The sequence below is a fragment of the Ranitomeya imitator genome, chromosome 10, assembly GCF_032444005.1.
Source record: "Ranitomeya imitator isolate aRanImi1 chromosome 10, aRanImi1.pri, whole genome shotgun sequence".
Taxonomy (NCBI): domain Eukaryota; kingdom Metazoa; phylum Chordata; class Amphibia; order Anura; family Dendrobatidae; genus Ranitomeya; species Ranitomeya imitator.
Genome location: NC_091291.1, coordinates 63,978,220 through 63,997,479, shown reverse-complemented (window position 1 = coordinate 63,997,479; position 19,260 = coordinate 63,978,220). Strand labels below are relative to the sequence as shown.

Genomic DNA, 19,260 nt, shown 5'->3' with positions numbered 1-19,260 from the left:
CAACGCTACATTGCTTCCCTCACTGTAAGCCCACCGATTAGGATACCACCAGCAGCAAATGTGGAGGTATCGTCGCAAGGCCAAAGCAGTCAGGGAATCACAAAGTTATTGGTAGGAAACACTGTATGTAGACCAACATCGAGAATATCATCACCAACCCTCTCTCAATCCACCATGTCCACCTCCACCACCACCGCTAGTTCCACCACATGCACCTCTCCAGTCCAGCTCACCCTACAAGAGACTCTCATTAGGAAAAGAAAGTACTCATCCTTTCATCTGCGTATACAGGGTTTGAATGCCCACATTGCTGGACTAATCTCGTTAGAGATGATGCCCTACCGGTTGGTTGAAAACGAAGCTTTCAAAGCCCTGATGGCCTACACAGTACCACGCTGTGACCTAACCAGTCGACAATTCTTTGTGAGAAAAGCCATCCTAGCCCTCCACCAGCATGTCAAAGACCGCATTGTCCATGCACTGAGGCAGTCAGTAGAAAGGTGCACCTCACAACAGATGCATGGACCAGTAGGCATGGCCAGGGACGATACGTGTCCATTACAGCACACTGGGTTAATGTGGTGGATACAGGGTCCACAGGGGACAGCCATAGTGGGACAGTTCTGCCTAGCCCACGGTCTAGGAAACAGTTGGCTGTAGGCGTTTGCAATCCCTCCTCCTCCTCCTCCAGAAGCGAAAGCTCGTCCACAGAGCGCAGTCGCACGACCACTCCATCTGCAGCTGCCAGTGTTACACATGAGCTGTCCCATTATCGAACAGCTAGTGGTAAGTGTCAGCAGGCTGTGTTAGAAATGAAGTGCTTGGGTGACAACAGACACACCGCGGAAGTACTGGAAGTATGTGTATCCTCCCACAAATACATGACAGCACGCCTCTGTTCGCACAGCCTCTGAAGCATGTGCAGTGTGGAGTTCCACCTTGTTGCCACGTCGATTATTAGGCAGTGCTGGGGAAGATTCAGCGATCGCTGATGGTTAAGCATACGGCTGGAGTGTACGGGCGACCGTCGGATGTGCGAGCAAAGTCTGCGCACCTTCAGAAGCAGGGTTGGTAAATCAGGGTAATTCTTGAGGAAGCACTGCACAACCAGGTTTAATGTGTGAGCCAGGCAAGATATGTGTTTCAGTTCTGAAAGGGATATGGCAGCCATAAAATTCCTTCCGTTATCACTGACTACCTTGCCTGCCTCAAGATGAACACTGACCAGCCATGACTGAGTTTCTTGCTGCAAGTACTTGGCCAGTACTTCCGCGGTGTGTCTGTTGTCGCCCAAACACTTCATTTGCAGCACAGCCTGCTGACGCTTCCCACTAGCTGTTCCATAATGGGACACCACGGGTGCAACACTGACAGCTGCGGATGGAGTGGTCGTGCGACTGCGCTCTGTGGATGAGCTTTCGCTTCTGGAGGAGGAGCAAATGCCTACAGCCAACTGTTTCCTAGACCGTGGGCTAGGCAGAACTGTGCCACTATGGCTGTCCCCTGTGGACCCTGCATCCACCACATTAACCTAGTGTGCGGTAATGGACACGTAATGTCCCTGGCCATGCCTACTGGTCCATGCATCTGTTGTGAGGTGCACCTTTCTACTGACCGATTACCTGAGTGCATGGACAATGCGTTCTTTGACATGTTGGTGGAGGGCTGGGATGGCTTTTCTCGCAAAGAAGTGTCAACTGGGTAGGTCATAGCGTGGTACTGCATAGGCCATCAGGGCTTTAAAAGCTTCGCTTTCAACCACACGGTAGGGCATCATCTCCAACAAGATTAGTCGAGCGATGTAGCCGTTCAAACCCTGTGTACGCGGATGAGAGGAAGAGTACTTTCTTTTCCTATCGAGAGTCTCTTGTAGGCTGAGTTGGACTGGAGAGCTGCATATGGTGGAACTAGAGGGGGTGGTGGTGGACATGGCAGATTGAGAGAGGTTTGGTGATGGTATTCTTAATGTGGGCCTACCTACAGTGTTTCCAACCAAGAACCTTGCGATTCCCTGACTGCTTTGGCCTAGCGACAAAACCTCCACATTTGCTACTGGTGGTGTTACAACCGGTGGGCTTCCAGTTAGGGAAGCAATATTGCATTGCTGACTAGCTTCAATAGGAGCAGGTGCACTAACGGTACGGGATGTTTGGTAGTTAGTCCATGCTTCCAAGTGCCTGCTGGTTAGATGTCTACGCATGCACGTTGTATTTAAATTTTGAACATTCTTCCCTTTGCTAAAGGTCTTGGAGCATTTCTTAGATATAACTTTGGACTGATCATTCGGATCTTGGTTAAAAAATTGCCACACTGCACTCGTCCTACTATGGAATACCTTATCAGGCTTTGCACGCCGTGCTACTATCACCAGATTGCAACGCTGTCCTACACCTGTTGTGGATTTTGACACACGTTTTGGGCCTGATGCGGGCCTGCCAGATGACAACTTTTGCGATGTAGATGGCTGCTGCAGATCATCCTCCTCCGCTTCTGAGCTCCAGGCTACGGCACCCTCTTCCCCCAATGGCTGCCAATCTGGGACAAAACTGGGTCATCTATCACCTCCTCTTCAATGTCATGTGCACCGTTCTCTGTGTCACCGTGTAAGGTGCTATAGCGTTCGGGACTGGGCACCATAGTCTCATCAGGGTCAGATTCGGGCTCAGTACACTGCGAGGGCAAAGTAGTGATCGGAATCAATGGAACAGCATAATAATCAAGCTGTGGCTGTGCTTCTGTGCACTCCATGTCCGATTATTCCTGTAATGGGCTTTTAACAATTTCCCTCTCTAACCCAGGCACGGTATGTGTAAAGAGCTCCATGGAGTAAAGTGTGGTGTTGCCTGCCACATCCTTCACTTTTGCTTTGGGTGAAGGACACAAGGAAGCAACTTTTTCCGGACCTGGAACATCCACTGACGACTCGCTGGTTTTAGATTTCGAAGCTTCTGAAGAGGAGGTGAAAGAGCTGGAGGCTGAGTGAGCAAGGAAAGCCAAAATTTGTTCCTGCTGCTTCAGCTTTAAAAGCTGTTTTCCTACTCCCAGATAAGGGAGCCTTCAAGGCCTTGTGTAGCCAGACGATGTTGCTGCCTCAACACTTTGAGCATTTGGTGCTATCTTGCTTTTCCCAGTACCACCAGATGCTCCACTACCACCACCACCATCAGTACCAGCTGGCAACGACTGCCCACGGCCCCTTCCACCAGACTTCCTCATTTTTGCGGAAATGTTACCAAAATAACAACCGTTATATGCTACTGTTAAACAAGGTAGAAGGTGTATATTAACTATTGGAGAATTTATATCTTCCTTTTTTGGCGGGAAGACAGCAGGAAAAAACAGGCCCTGTGTATTATACAACACAATGTACAAGGCAGAACATGGCTGGCAGATATACACCAAACAGAACTCACGTAGATCCACTAGGTGGCAATTTAAAGCTCTCTTTTTTGGGGGGATGACGGGAGACTGCAGGAAAAAAGAGGCCCTGTGTATTACACCACACAATGGACAAGGCAGAACGTGGCTGGCAGATTATACGCCAAACAGAACTCCCATAGATCCACTTAGTGGCTACTTAAAGCTCCCTTTTTTTGTTGGGGGAGACTGCAGGACAAAACAGGCCCTGTGTATTACACCACACATTGGACAAGGCAGAACATCGCTGGAAGATATACGCCAAACACAACTCAGGTAGATCCACTTAGTGGCTATTTAAAGCTCCCTTTTTTTTGTTGGGGGGAGACTGCAGTAAAAAACAGGCCCTGTGTATTACACCACACAATGGACAAGGCAGAACGTGGCTGGCAGATATATGCCAAACACAACTCAGGTAGATCCACTTAGTGGCTATTTAAAGCTCCCTTTTTTTGTTGGGGGGAGACGGCAGGAAAAAACAGGCCCTGTGTATTACACCACACAATGGACAAGGCAGAACATGGCTGGCAGATATATGCCAAACAGAACTCACCTAGATCCACTAAGTGGCAATTTAAAGCTCCCTTTTTTGGGGGGGACGGGAGACTGCAGGAAAAAAACGGCCCTGTGTATTACACCACACAATGGACAAGGCAGAACGTGGCTGGCAGATATATCAAAAAATACAAGGGCTGTAGTAGAATTTCAATCTCCCTACAATGATAAAAGGACAAGCATGGCAGCAATAAAAAGGACTGCTGCACAGTGCACACAAAAGACTGTGGACAAAGAAACAACAGAACTGTGCAGAAAGAAGCAACAGGATTTTTGCTTTGAAAAAAGCAGTTGGTTTGCACAGCGGCGTACACACAGCAATGCAGCTATCAGGGAGCCTTAGAATGCAGCCTAAGAAGCTACAGAGCTAAAGCACCCCAAAAAAAACACTGTCCCTGCAAAGAAAAGGTGGTGTTGGACAGTGGAAATTGCTACAGCACAAGCAGTTTGGGGGTTAATCTTCCCTCCCTAACTATATCCCTGCTTCTGACGAAGCTGCAGCAACCTCTCCCTATGCTCAGATCGGCAGAAGTAAGATGGCGGTCGGCTTGCACGCCCCTTTATAGCCCCTGTGACGCCGCAGAAAGCAAGCCAATCACTGTAATGCCCTTCTCTAAGATGGTGGGGACCGAGACCTATGTCATCATGCTGCCCACACTCTGTGTGCACCTTCATTGGCTGAGAAATGGTGCTTAAAGCGTCATACGAAACGCAACTTTGGTGCGCAGATCGCAGACCTCATGGCCGATCCCACAGTGGGATCGGGTCGGGTTTCACGAAACCCGACTTTGCCAAAAGTCGGCGATTTCTGAAATTGACCTATCCATTTCGCTCAACCCTAGTGAGCGCTATAAAAAACAAAGCAGATGTAAGGCCAAAATGTTTCTTTATTAACGGTCCAGGAGGGAGCGGTAAAACATACCTCTATGAAGTTTTAATGCATCATGTTAGAGGGTTGGGAAAAGTCGTATTGCCATCGGCTACAACAGGTATTGCAGCAAACCTTTTACCAGGAGGTCGCACTATCCATTCACTCTTTGGGATTCCAGTTCCAGTCAACGAAATCTCTGTTTCCAGAATAAAACAAGGCACATTTGCAGGAAGATTGTTAAACAAACCAAATCTTTTCATACTTGACGAGTGCACCATGGCACCCAAGTACGCTTTGAGCTTAATTGACAGACTTCTGCGTAAAGTAATGACTACAAATGTTGCTGAAAAAAATGAAATTCCGTTTGGGGGTAAAGTTTTTGTCATTGGCGGAGATTTTAGGCAATGCCTTCCAGTCATACCAAATGGAACAAGAACAGATGTTATCGAGTCCAGCTTAAAAATGGCTGACATTTGGAAACCGTTTAATAAACTCCAACTAATTAACAACATGCGATCTTCTGACCCAGAGTATAGCAACTGGCTTCTTAAACTTGGTAACAGTGAACTTAGCAATGAATACAACCTTGGAGAAGACATTATTGAAATACCAGAAGACATGTTGTGCACTGACTGCATCGTAAGTGATGCTTTTGGACAATGCACTGAAATTGATGTGAACGACCAAAGCAGTGTTGAGAGGGCCTCTTCTCATGCAATTCTCGGTCCCAAGAACAATGACGTGGCTCTGCTAAATTCCCGTTTGATGGATAGAATGCCTGGAGAGTATAAGTTGTACAAAAGTGATGATTCAGTGGATGTAGACAATGAAGATGAACGAGAGCATTATCCAGTTGAAATTTTAAATAGTCTTACGCCATCAGGAATGCCATCCCACACACTACAACTCAAATTTGGAACAATCATAATGTTGCTGCGGAATCTAAATACAAAAAATGGTCTATGTAATGGAACTCGCCTTATTGTTACTGGACTCCATTCTAACGTCATTCAAGCAAGAGTGATCACTGGATCAGGAAAAGGAGATGAAGTGTTCATCCACGCATTGATTTATGTCCTTCAGACACCGGTCTTCCATTTAGGCTTCGGCGTCGACAGTTTCCAGTTAAACCAGCTTTTGCATGACAATAAACAAGTTACAAGGTCAAACTCTACACCGTGTTGGCATATATCTACCGGAGCCTGTTTTTGGTCATGGACAACTCTACGTTGCATTTTCTAAAGTTAAAATGAGATCCAACGTCAAGGTGCAAGTTCTTCCTACCCTGTTACAAGGAAAGTTGCTTATAGGTAGTCAAAAGGTATTCACAAGAAATGTGGCGTACAAAAATATTTTGGGTTGATATTGTTAACAAATATATTATAGTGTCGATGTACTTCTTTTGTTCGATGATTTATTTAAATACAGTTAGATATTCATGTACTGGTTTATATATTTTGATGATCTGTTTCATAATTTCATTCAATTGTATTAAGTTCTATGAGCAATAAAATTTAATGATAATAAATATATTTTACCCAGAAAATCCTGTGTATTCAATGCATTATTCTGAAATCTTCATAAATAAACTACTTACATATTCTAGAATACCTGATACGTTAGAATCAGGCTACCATCTAGTATCTAAATAAGTTCCTTGGGGGGTCTACTGTAGTTTCCAAAACAGGGTCCCTTGTGGGGGGTTTCTACTGTTTAGGTACATCAGGGGCTCTGAAAATGCAACATGACACCCTCAGACCATTCCATCAATGTCTGCATTTTAAAATGTCACTACTTCCCTTCGGAGCCCCGATGTGTGCCCAAAAAGTGGTCCCCCCACATATGGGGTATCAGCGTACTCAGGACAAATTGGACAATTACTTTTTGGGGTCCAATTTCTCCTGTTACTTGGGAAAATAAAAAATGTGGGGCTAAAAAATCATTTTTGTGTGGAAATTTTTATTTTTATTTTCATGACTGCATTATAAACTTCTATGAAGCACTTAGGCGTTAAAAGTGCTCACAGCACATCTAGATAAGTTCCTTGGGGGGTCTAGTATCCAAAATAGGGTCACTTGTGTTTTTTTTTACTGTTTTGGTACATCAGGGGCTCTGCAAACGCAACATAATGCCCTCAGACCATTCTATGAAAGTCTGCATTCCAAAACGGCACTCTTTCCTTTCTGAGCTCTGCCATGCGCCCAAACAGTGGTCCCCCCAACATATCTTGAATCAGCTTACTTAGGATAAATTGCACAATAAATTTTGGGGTCTAATTTCTCCTGTTACCCTTGTGAAAGTTAAAATTTGGGGGTGAAAAGATCATGTTTGTGGAGAAATATGATTTTTTTTATTTTCATGGCTCTACATCATAAACTTCTGTGAAGCAGTTGGGGGTTCCTAGTGCTCACCACTCATCTAGATAAGCACTTTGGGGGGTCTAGTTTTCAAAATGGGTCACTTGTGGGTGGTTTTTACTGTTTAGGTACATCAGGAGCTCTGCAAAATGCAACATGACGCGCGCAGACCATTCCATCAAAGTCTGCCTTTTAAAACGCCACTACTTCCCTTCCGAGCCCCGATGTGTGCCCAAACAGTGCCCCCCCCACATATGGAGTATCAGTGTACTCAGGACAAACTGGACAACAAATTTGGGGGTCCAATTTCTCCTGTTACCCTTGGAAAAAATTGGGGGCTAAAATAATCATTTTTGAGGGAACAAAAGGATTTTTTATTTTCACGGCTCTACGTTATAAATTTCTGTGAAGCACTTGGGGGTTCAAAGTGCTCATCACACATCTAGATAAGTTCTTTTATGGGTCTAGTTTCCAAAATGAGGTCACTTGTGGGGGGGTTTCCTCTGTTTAGACACATCAGGGGCTCTCCAAACGCGACATGGCGTCCGATCTCAATTCCAGCCAATTCTGCATTGAAAAAGTCAAACAGAACTCCATCTCTTCCAAGCTCTGCCATGCACCCAAACAATGGTTTACCCCCACATATGGGGTATCGGCGTACTCAGGACAAATTGCACAACTTTCGTGGTCTAATTTCTCCTGCTACCTTTGTGAAAATCAAAATTTGGGGTGCAAAAAGATCATTTTTGCAGAAAGAATGTGATTTTTAATTTTCATGGCTCTACGTTATAAACCTCTGTGAAGCACATTGGGGTTCAAAGTGCTCACCACACATCTAGATAAGTTCCATAAGGGGTCTAGTTTCCAAAATGGTGTCACATGTGGGGGGTTTCCACTGTTTAGGCACATCAGGGGCTCTCCAAACGCGACATGGCGTCTCAATTCCAGCCAATTCTGCATTGAAAAAGTCAAACGGTGCTCCTTCTCTTCCAAGCCCCGCCGTGCGCAAAAACAGTGGTTTACCCCCACATATGGAGTATCGGCGTATTCAGGAGAAATTGCACAACAAATTTTGTGGTTTATTTTCTCTTTTTACACTTGTGAAAATAAAAAAAATTGGTTCAGAATTAGAATGTTTGAAAAATAAGTTAAATGTTCATTTTTTCCTTCCACATTGTTTCAGTTCCTGTGAAGCACGTAAAGGGTTAATAAACTTCTTGAATGTGGTTTTGAGCACCTTGAAGGGGGGTGTAGGTTTTAGAATGGTGTCAAGTTTGGGTATTTTCTGTCATGTACACCCTTCAAAGTCACTTTAAATGTGAGATGGTCCCTAAAAAAAAATGGTTTTGTAAATTTTGTTGTAAAAATGAGAAATCGCTGATCCATTTTAACCCTTATAACTTCCTAACAAAAAAAAATTTGTTTCCAAAATTGTGCTAATGTAAAGTAGACATGTGGGAAATGTTATTTATTAACTATTTTGTGTGACATATCTCTCTCATTTCAGCGTATAAAAATTAAAAATTTGAAAATTGCAAAATTTTAATTTTTTTGCCATATTTCTGTTTTTTCATAAATAATCACAAGTAATACCAAAGAAATGTTACCACTACCATGACGTACAATATGTCACGAAAAACCGTCTCAGAATCAGCGGGATCCGTTAAAGCGTTCCAGAGTTATAACCTCATAAAGTGACAGTGGTCAGAATTGTAAAAATTGGCTCTGTCATTAAGTACCAAATTGGCTCTGTCACTAAAGGGTTAACGTTTAACTACTTAATGCTACATTTCTTTTCTTTTTTACTTATACAAAATACTGTAATAGGACCAGGTGGAAAGTTTGTGATGGTGTGCACAATTTCCAAGATTCCTGTCTTAAGGTACCGTCACATTTAGCGACGCTGCAGCGATATAGACAACGATGCCGATCGCTGCAGCGTCGCTGTTTAGGTCGTTGTGTGGTCGCTGGAGAGCTGTCACACAAACAGTACACACTTACATTCCGGTGTCTGTCACGTCCCCCGCCGTCAGCTTCCCTGCACTGTGTTAGCGCCGGCCGGCCGTAAAGCAGAGCACAGCGGTGACGTCACTGCTGTGCTTTACGGCCGGCCGGTGCTGACAGTCAGTGCGGGAAGCTAACGGCGGGGGACGTGACAGACACCGGAATGTAAGTATGTACTGTTTGTTTTTTTTTAACTTTTACAATGGTAACCAGGGTAAACATCGGGTTACTAAGCGCGGCCCTGCGCTTAGTAACCCGATATTTACCCTGATTACCAGTGAACGCATCGCTGGATCGGTGTCACACATGCCAATTCAGCGATGTCAGCGGGAGATCAGCGACCAAAATAAAGTCCTGATCATTCCCCAGCGACCAACGATCGCCCAGCAAGGGCCTGATCGTTGGTCGCGGTCACGCACAACGATTTTGTTAACGATATCGTTGCTACGTCACAAAAAGCAACGATATCGTTAAAAAAATCGTTATGTGTGAAGGTACCTTTAGTCTATGTAAATATACCAGATTGGTAGTATGGGCTTGTGTATTTTCTCTGCTCCATTTAGCCACTCCAGGTATTTGAGATTTCAGATAACTCTGGTGAATCACCAGCATTATTTGAGTATAGTATAAAAGGGCAGAGTACACAACAACAACAGACAACCTCTCTTCCTGGGAAAACTGGTGTGATTAAAGCAATTGGATGGTTAGAAGCTGTGCATTAGCTGTGCATTAGGACCAGCTCTAGTAAATCAGGATTTTGCCTGCTTAGTTAGATGCCAGCGAGCCTAAAATTTATTTTGTATGCTATTGTATTTTGTTTGCTGTTGTACAGAACCATTAAACCTGGTTGCAGACAGTTATATCAAACATGCTTGGTGTGAACTATGCCTAAGGCGGCATCCTATCCAAGGAAATTGTGATCCCATTATAATGGAGTGAATAGATTGTTTACGTAGTCTAAGATGGGAATCTTGGAGAATTGTAAAGGGTGGGCCGTGTATATGAATACATCTAAATAAAATTGGAATATTTGGTGATATCAACTTCCTGTTTGTGGCACATTAGTATATGGGAGGGGGAAAACTTTTCAAGGTGGGTGGTGACCATGGCGGCCATCTTGAAGTTGGCCATTTTGGATCCTACTTTATTTTTTCCAATGGGAAGAGGCTTATGTGACACATCAGACTTATTGAGAATTTCACAAGAAAAATAATGGTGTGCTTGGTTTTAACGTAACTTTATTCTTTCATGAGTTATTTAAAAGTGTCTCTTTGTTTACAGCCATTGACATGTCACAGAGGTTAACATGTGAGGAGCGGATAGAAATTGGGTTGATGTCTGGTGAACGCAGTACCCGGGTCATTGCAGCAGATTTCAATGCAAGACATCCTACGCAAGAAAACTGTCACCCTTACCATGTTATTTAGGTGTATCCATACAAATGGGCCACCCAAAAAAGTTTGCCTCATCACTGAACATAATGTTCTGTGTAAACTGAGGGTCATGTTACAATTTTTGTTTTGCCCATTCTGCAAATTCAGCGTGCCGATCTGGGTCATCCTCGTTGAGATGCTGCAGCAGCTGGATTTTGAAAGGGTGCCATTTGTGAGTAGCTAATATCCGCCAAACAGAAGTTCAACTGATGCCAGATCGGAGCACTGAATTTGCAGAATGGGCAAAATTAAAATTGGAACCAGACCTTCAGTTTACACAGAACATTATGTTTAGTAATGAGGCAAACCTTTTTAGGTGGGCCATTTATATGGATACACATAAATAACATGGGAAAGGTGACAGTTTTCTTGCATAGGCTGTCTTGCACTGAAATCTGCTGCAATGACCTGGGTACTGCGTTCACCAGACATCAACCAAATTTCTATCCGCTCCTCATGTGTTAACCTCTGTGACATGTCAATAATCTTTATTACTTTTATATAGCGCTAACATATTCCGCAGCGCTTTACAGTTTTGCACACATTATTATCGCTGTCCCTGATGAGGTTCACAATCTAAAATATCAATGGCTGTAAACAAAGAGAAACTTGTAAATAACTCATGAAAGAATAAAGGTACATTAAAACCAAGCACACCATTGTTTTTCTTGTGAAATTCTCAATAAGTTTGATGTGTCACATAACCTTCTTCCCATTGGAAAAAATAAAGTTGGATCTAAAATGGCCGACTTCAAAAAGGCCGCCATGGTCACCACCCATCTTGAAAAGTTTTCCCCCTCCCATATACTAATGTGTCACAAACAGGAAGTTGATATCACTAACCTTTCCCATTTTATTTAGGTGTTTCCATATACATGGCCCACCTCGTACAAACCATCACACACTTGTCATGTGAAGTGTAAGATGTTTGCATAGGTAATGTGATAATGTAAGGTACTATAATGTATAGTGATGTGGTCTATGAAAGACATAGACTAGAACTTTAGTGATTGCATAGAATGCTGGTGAAATGGTACATTTCCCCACCAACAGACTCAGTGGGAGGGCTTAATGCTAAGGCACGTTACCTGCTTCCTAAAGTAGTTAGAGTCTGAAGAAGTGACAAGTGTGGAGTGCTGCTGTTTGGGTGAACTGCAGCAAAGGAGACGACGGAACAATGAGGTAGCATGACTAGGAACTGAGAGAAGAGACAGAGTGGCCTTCTACCTTAATGGGGTCCTTGGATAGGACAACGTGTCACGAGAAATTCTGAGCTTGATAAACGCTGAAGGTACAGACCTAAAGAGGATTGAGACTGTGGGACTAGTGAGAGTCCAAAGCAACAGACCCAGGGCGTCCATAGTGATAGGGCGCAGAGCTGCTGAGCGGGTGTAGAGTAACTTGCTGAACTGTACTGTGGCAACAACTGTGGCTGTGATGAACTAGGGCTAAACAGTGTGCTATGCTGCCCCTGGGGCACCTTCACCAGCACTAAGGCTGCATTCTGTGAAGGTGGCTCTTATGTTTCTGATCCCTAGTAACACTGAAATATTGACTTTTATAAATTGCGCCCCATACCTGTATTGAGTCCCAGATGTATGGTGTCTCCCCCTGTCTCAGCCGTCCCCCAGCCGTCTATCATCCCCCTCTTACAAATACTGATCTGAATACTGCTGTATAAATAAGGCATCATCAATTTAACAAACAGAAACCTTCATGTAACTTTACATCACATGACAAATTTTACATGCTAGTAAACCTGACAAGATATCCTAAAGGAAGACACTTCAGGAAATGCTCTGCCTTCTTTTTTTGGTAGTTTCCTGATTTCATTTTTGTCACATTAGGCAATCTTCATTTTTTTTTTAACCATCCCATAGCCTTGTAAAGTGCAAAACGTCTTCAGAGTATAAAATGCCTGAAGAATGGTCAAATTTAAGCTCAATTTTATTAACCTTCTGCCATCTTTGGAAAAGTGAAGCAGTTAAAAGATGCTCCCAAGTCTGAATATATGAACAGCATATTGTTTTTACATAAAAATATGCACTGTATGTTCATTTTTACTGCTTGATAGGCATTTTTTCTAGCCGGTTTTGGAGCAGAAAAATCCAGGAAAAGCAAAGGAAACACATTGGCACTATCAACATTGCTTATAATGAAGTTGTCAGCAAATTCACATGTAGCAAGACAAAAAATAAGCCAGTGAAAACCAGTAATGCTGTGCTGAGAACTTTCCACAGTGGGGAATGAGCTTGTAAAACCAAATGAGAAAGAAAGCGGTACTCGTGTAAAATCTCACATTTGTTCAAGTCCTTTTAATACATTCAGTCAGGGAGAGAGGATGAGCAGGTTCGATTGGTCAAATGACAGCTGGTTTACGTGTCAATACGCAAAACATGCATCGCCTGATCAGCCGAACCTGCTCATCCTCTCTCCTTGACCGAATATTTTAACCCCTTTCTGACATCCGACATACTATCCCGTCAATGTGGGCTGGGCCACTCTGATGATGGACAGGATAGTACGTCATAGCCGATCGGCCATGCACACGGGTGATGTGCGGCCGAACGGGGCCGGGTGTCAGCTGATTCTCATAGCTGACACCCAGCACTAAGAGCCAGGCGTGGTCACGGACCTCTCCTGGCATTTTAACCCCCGAAACACTGCGATCAAACATGATCGCAGTGTTACAGGAGCAGGCAGAGGGACTGTCAGCCCTGATGGCCCCTCTGCCTTTGGATCGGAGACCCCACAGCACGCCGCGGGGTCCTAATCGCTGCCATGGAGACCCGATGTCATCATGATGACATCCGGGTCTCCAGAGCTGGGAGACTTCCTGTCATGCGCAGCGCATGTCAGGAAGTCTCTCAGTGTCAGTGTACAGAAGCTGCAGCACTGACAGCTTCTATAGCATGCAGATCTGCATGCTATAGAAGCGATCAGCCTGCAGAAAATGAGTGTCCCATAGTGGGACAAAGTGTAAAACTGAATGAAAAATGAAAAAAAAAATATATATATAATTAAATAATTGTAAAAATATTTTTAAAAAATAATAACAAAATCAATATTTATTCTATCATTAAATGAATATTTGAAAAAAAAAACTAAACAATAAAAGTACACATATTTGATAGCGCCGCATCCGTGACGACCCGACCTATAAAACTCTCCCACTAGTTAACCCCTTCAGTGAACATAATTAAAAAACAAGGCAAAAAAACAATGCTGTATCATCATACCACCAAACAAAAAGTGGAATAACACACGATCAAAAAGATGGATATAAATAAGCTTGGTACAGCTGAAAACATCATCTTATCCCGCAAAAAAACAGCCTCCATACACCTCCATCACCAGAAAAATAAAAAAGTTATAGCTCTCAGAATAAAGCAATGCAAAAATAATTATTTTTTATATAAAATAATTTTTATTGTATAAAAATGCCAAAACATAAAAATATAAAAATAATATCAATGAGGCATTGCTGTCATCGTACTGACCCGAAGAATAAAATTGCTTTATCAATTTTACTACACGCTGAGAGGTATAAATGCCCCCCTAAAGAAATTCATGAATTGCTGGTTTTTGTTCATTCTGCCTCACAAAAATCGGCATAAAAACCGATCAAAAAATGTCATGAGCCCGAAAATGGTACCAGTAAAAACATCAACTTGTCCCTCAAGAAAATAGACCTAACATGACTCTGTGGGCCAAAATATGGAAAAAAGTATAGCTCTCAAAATGTGGCGATGCAAAAACTATTTTTTCTCTTCACCACGACAGCACCCACTGAGAGACAGGATCCGCCCCTAGGAACAGGAAACCTACAGAGAGATAAAAGGGGCGGCCCCCCTCGCTTCTCAGTTGGTTTCCTGTTCCTAGAAGGGAACCTGCAGAGAAAATTCTCTGAAGATTATGTGAAAAGGAATACCAGCCTGAATTGTCGCCTGTGCAGTTTCTGGTGGAGTGGCAGGGGCTCCAGCGTGGGTGGCAGGGTCGGGGGAATGTTCCTGCTGGCTCTCCCCTTCTCTGTGATACAGGTCAAAATGGAATCATTGTTTGTATATTACCAAAGAGTCTCCCTGCTGGGACACTGTTTGTGGGAAGTGCCTTGCTGTGACTACGCTGCCTCAGAGGGCAGGGCGATAAGCACGCTGCAGACGCCTACCTGGATCAGAAGAACTCCGGTAAGAACCGCTGCTGTACGGCATGGGTATACTTCCGGGAGCGCTATGGGGAATGCGGTGACGTAGATGGCGACCGCGATTCCATGGGGCACAGTGCGGCAGTAATGAAAGGAACCTCTCAGCATATTACCGGTAATAAAAAAAAAATGAAGGGGGTGTGTGTATGTGTGTGCATATGGCCTGCCTCCATAACCTATATAAGACACTAAGGAAGGTGGTGTGTGTGCGCCAGTATGTCATCCCCTAGTTGACAATACCACGCGCCCACTGGAGGAGCTAATGTTACCAGTGCGTGACAGTAGCAAGAAGGGTAGTGGACACTCTAAACGGAGTGATTCCACTGACAAAACGGAAAAAGACAGAAGATCAACCTGGTCCACACCCCAATCTAAACAAACATCACTACAACCGGTACATTTTTACTCATCAGGGTGAGTTTGGTGAAAATGTCGCTGAGCTGATGGTCGCCTATTTTTTGTGTTTATAATCATGACATTGCAGGTAATAGATGGATATCTCGTTTCGTATCTGCGTGTCAATGCTCCAACCCTGTACGTATACCACAGGTCCCACCATGGGTTTTAAATTTAGTTCTGGACGTATTAACAGAAAGCCCGTTTGAACCTCTCCATATAGCTTCAATAAAGTATATCTTATTAAAAACGGTATTATTAGTAGCTTTAGTGTCTGCTAGAAGAGTGAGTGACCTCCACCGTTTTTATCGATAAGGCCTGATAGAATAGTTTTAAAAATGGACCCATCCTATCTTCCCAAAGTCGCTACTAAATTTCATAGATCTCAAGAAATCTTCCTTCCTACCTTTTATGAAAACCACTCTACACCAGAGGAAGAGAAACGTCATACCCTGGACGTAAAAATGACTGTTTTAGCCTACTTAGAAAGGACTAAGGCCTGGAGGCAGAGCAGGGCTCTCTTTGTGTCTTTTCAGGGTAATAAGAAGGGTCCCAGGGTCACGAAAAATACGTTATCTCGCTGGATTAGAGATGTCATAAGGCTGGCATATATAGCCAAAGGAAGAGATCCACCAGCAAATGTGGGAGCACACTCTACATGAGCTATATCGGCTTCCTGGGCAGAAAAGGTGGACGTTCCAATAGATCTTATATGTAAGGCTGCAACCTGGTCTTCGCCTTCTAACTTTTATAGGCACTATAGGCTAGACCTATCATCTTCTTCTGATTTAGCTTTGGGAGTATCAGTTCTTGACACGGTGGTCCCACCCAGGTGATTGTCTCTGTAAATCTCTCAGTGGGTGCTGTTGTGGTGAAGAGAAAAAAATGGATTACTAACCGGTAATGCTCTTTTATAGAGCCACGACAGCACCCACTCACATCCCTCCCTTTTTTACAGTAACACGTGGTACTTTGGTGGTGAGGAGTTAATCGTAGACTGTATATAATAAGAATGTAAATATGTATATATAAATTTGAGCTTATTGACTAAAACCTGGTGGCAGTTTCTCCTATTCTCTGTAATACAACTGAGGAGCGAGGGGGGCTGCCCCTTTTATCTCTCTGTAGGTTTCCTGTTCCTAGGGGCGGATCCCCTCTCTCAGTGGGTGCTGTCGTGGGCTCAATAAAAGAGCATTACCGGTAAGTAATCCGTTTTTTTGCAATAAAAAGCATCTTTTAGTGTGTGACAGCTGCCAAACATAAAAACCCGCTATAACTAGTAAATCAACCCCACCTTTATCACCCCCTTAGTAAGGGAAAAATAATAAAATAGAAAAAGTATTTATTTCTATTTTCCCATTAGGGCTAGAGTTAGGGTAAGTGTTAGAGCAAAAGTTAGGGTTAGGTTTGGGGCTAAAGTTTTAGTTAGGGTTGGGGCTAAAGTTAGGGTTAGGGTTGGGGCTAAAGTTGGGGTTAGTGTTGTGAATTCTGTTATCGAACTCCCTCCTATGATCATGAATGGTACTTCGGCGAGTTCTGTCCATGGACTCCCTCTGGTGGCTGTGAGTGGAGCTGCTGCTTCTGAGATTCCTTCCACAGGTGACCTAGTTTATTCTTTGGCTGGCTGCTCTATTTAACTCCACTCAGATCGTTACTCCATGCCAGCTGTCAATGTTCTTGTACTGGTTCAGTTCGCTCTTGGATCTTTCGGGTGACCTGTCTACTCCAGCAGAAGCTAAGTCCCTGCTAGTTTATTATTTGTTCTTTGTTTTCTTGTCCAGCTTGCTATCATGATTTTGCCTTGCTAGCTGGAAGCTCTGGGATGCAGAGTGGCACCTCCGCACCGTGAGTCGGTGCGGAGGTCCTTTTGCACACTCTGCGTGGTCTTTTGTAGTTTTTTGTGCTGACCGCAAAGATACCTTTTCTATCCTCAGTCTGTTTAGTTAGTCTGGCCTCCCTTTGCTGAAACTTGTTTCATTCCTGTGTTTGTGACTTTCATCTTAACTCACAGTCAATATATGTGGGGGGCTGCCTTTTCCTTTGGGGAATTTCTATGAGGCAAGGTAGGATTTATGTTCTATCTCTAGGGTTAGGGGTGTTTTTGGGTTAGGGTTGAAGTCAGAATTGGGGGGTTTCCACTGTTTAGGCACATCAGGGGCTCTCCAAACACAAAATGGTGTCCGATCTCAATTCCAACCAGTTCTGCTTTGAAAAAGTGAAAAGGTTCTCCTTCCATTCCTTGCTCTGCCGTGCACCCAAACAGTGGTTTACCCCCACATATGGGGTATCATCATACTCAGAACAAATTGGACAACAACTTTTGCAGTCCAATTTCTACTGTTACCCTTGTGAAAATAAAAATTTGGAGGCTAAAAATCATTTTTGTGGGGATTTTTTTTTTATTTTCACTGCTCTGCGTTATAAACTTTAGTGAAACACCTGGGGGTTCAAAGTTATCACAACACATCTAGATAAGTTCCTTGGGAGTTTTAGTTTCCAATATGGGTTCACTTGTGGGGAGTTTCTACTATTTAGGTACATCAGGGGCTCTGCAAATGCTACGTGACGCCCGCAGACGATTCCATCAAAGTTTCCATTCCAAAATGGCGCTCCTTCCCTTCTGAGCTCTGCCATGCGCCCAAACGATGAGTTCTCCCCTTTTTGGGGTATCAGCATACTTAGGACAAATGGCACAACTTTTGTGGTCCAATTTCTCTGGATACCTTTGGGAAAATAAAAAATTGCGGGCTAATAGATAATTTTTCTTGAAAAAAAAAGTTTTTTTATTTTCACAGCTGTACATTATAAACTTTAGTGAAACAATTGGTGATTCAAAGTGCTCACACATGTAAATAAGTAGTCTAGTTTCCAAAATGGGGTCACTTGTGGGGGGTTTCCACTATTTAGGCACATCAGGGGCGCTCCAAACGCGACATGGCATCTGATCTCAATTCCAGCCAATTTTGCGTTGAAACAGTCAAACGGTGCTCCTTCCCTTCCGAGCTCTGCCATGCACCCAAATAGTGGTTTACCTCCACATATGGGGTATCAGCATACTCAGGACAGATTGTGCATCAACTTTTGTGGTCCAATTTCTCCTACTACCATTAGAAAAAAAATTGGGGGTTGAAAAGATCATTTTTGTGAAAAAAAAATATGATTTTTTATTTTTACGACTCTACATTATAAACTTCTGTGAAGCGCTTGGGGTTTCAAAGTACGCACCACACATCTAGATAGGTTCCTTAGGGGGTCTAGCTTCCAAAATGATGTAACTTGTGGGGGGTTTACACTGTTTAGGCACATCAGGGGCTCTGCAAACGTGACATGGCGTCCGAGCTTAATTCCAGACAATTTTGCATTGAAAAGTCAAACTGTGTTCCTTCCTTTCCGAGCTCTGCCATGCGCCCAAGCAGTGGTTTATCCCCACATATGGGGTATCAGCATACTCAGGACAAATTGCACAACAACTTTTGTGGTCCAATTTCTCCTGTTACCCTATTCGCCGTGCAATGCTCCTCTGGGAAATTAAATATGCAAATTGCCTCTCACCTAGCCAAATCAGTTCTCATGCTTAGCACTGACGAGGGCCAACAGCCCGAAACACCGTGTCTGCGAATTGAGATACTGATTTGGCTTTTATCCTAAGTCATATTGCACGACTCGTTAAAGGGTTGATTGTGACTTGTAGGATTGCTACTTCCAACAGGTGGCGCTATAGAGTTAAGTCCTCTTTTTCTCAGAAGAGGCAATTTGCATATTTAATTTCCCAGAGGAGCATTGCACGGCGAATAAGCCTCCTTACCTTGACCAACCAGCTGGTATGTCACTCTCCACCCCAGTCCAGAGCCTCTCACCTAGCCAAATCAGTTCTCATGCTTTGCACTGACGAGGGCCAACAGCCCGAAACACCATGTCTGCAAATTGAGATACTGATTTGGCTTTTATTTTAAGTCATATTGCACGACTCGTTAAAGGGTTGATTGTGACTTGTAGGATCACTACTTCCAACAGGTGGTGCTA

General features: G+C 43.6%; 1 protein-coding gene across 4 annotated transcripts in view; it reads right to left on the bottom strand.

Annotated features, from left to right (window-relative positions):
• Positions 1 to 19,260, bottom strand: part of RASIP1 (Ras interacting protein 1) — a 764,894-nt gene that overhangs the window by 609,840 nt on the left and 135,794 nt on the right. The window lies entirely within an intron of this gene.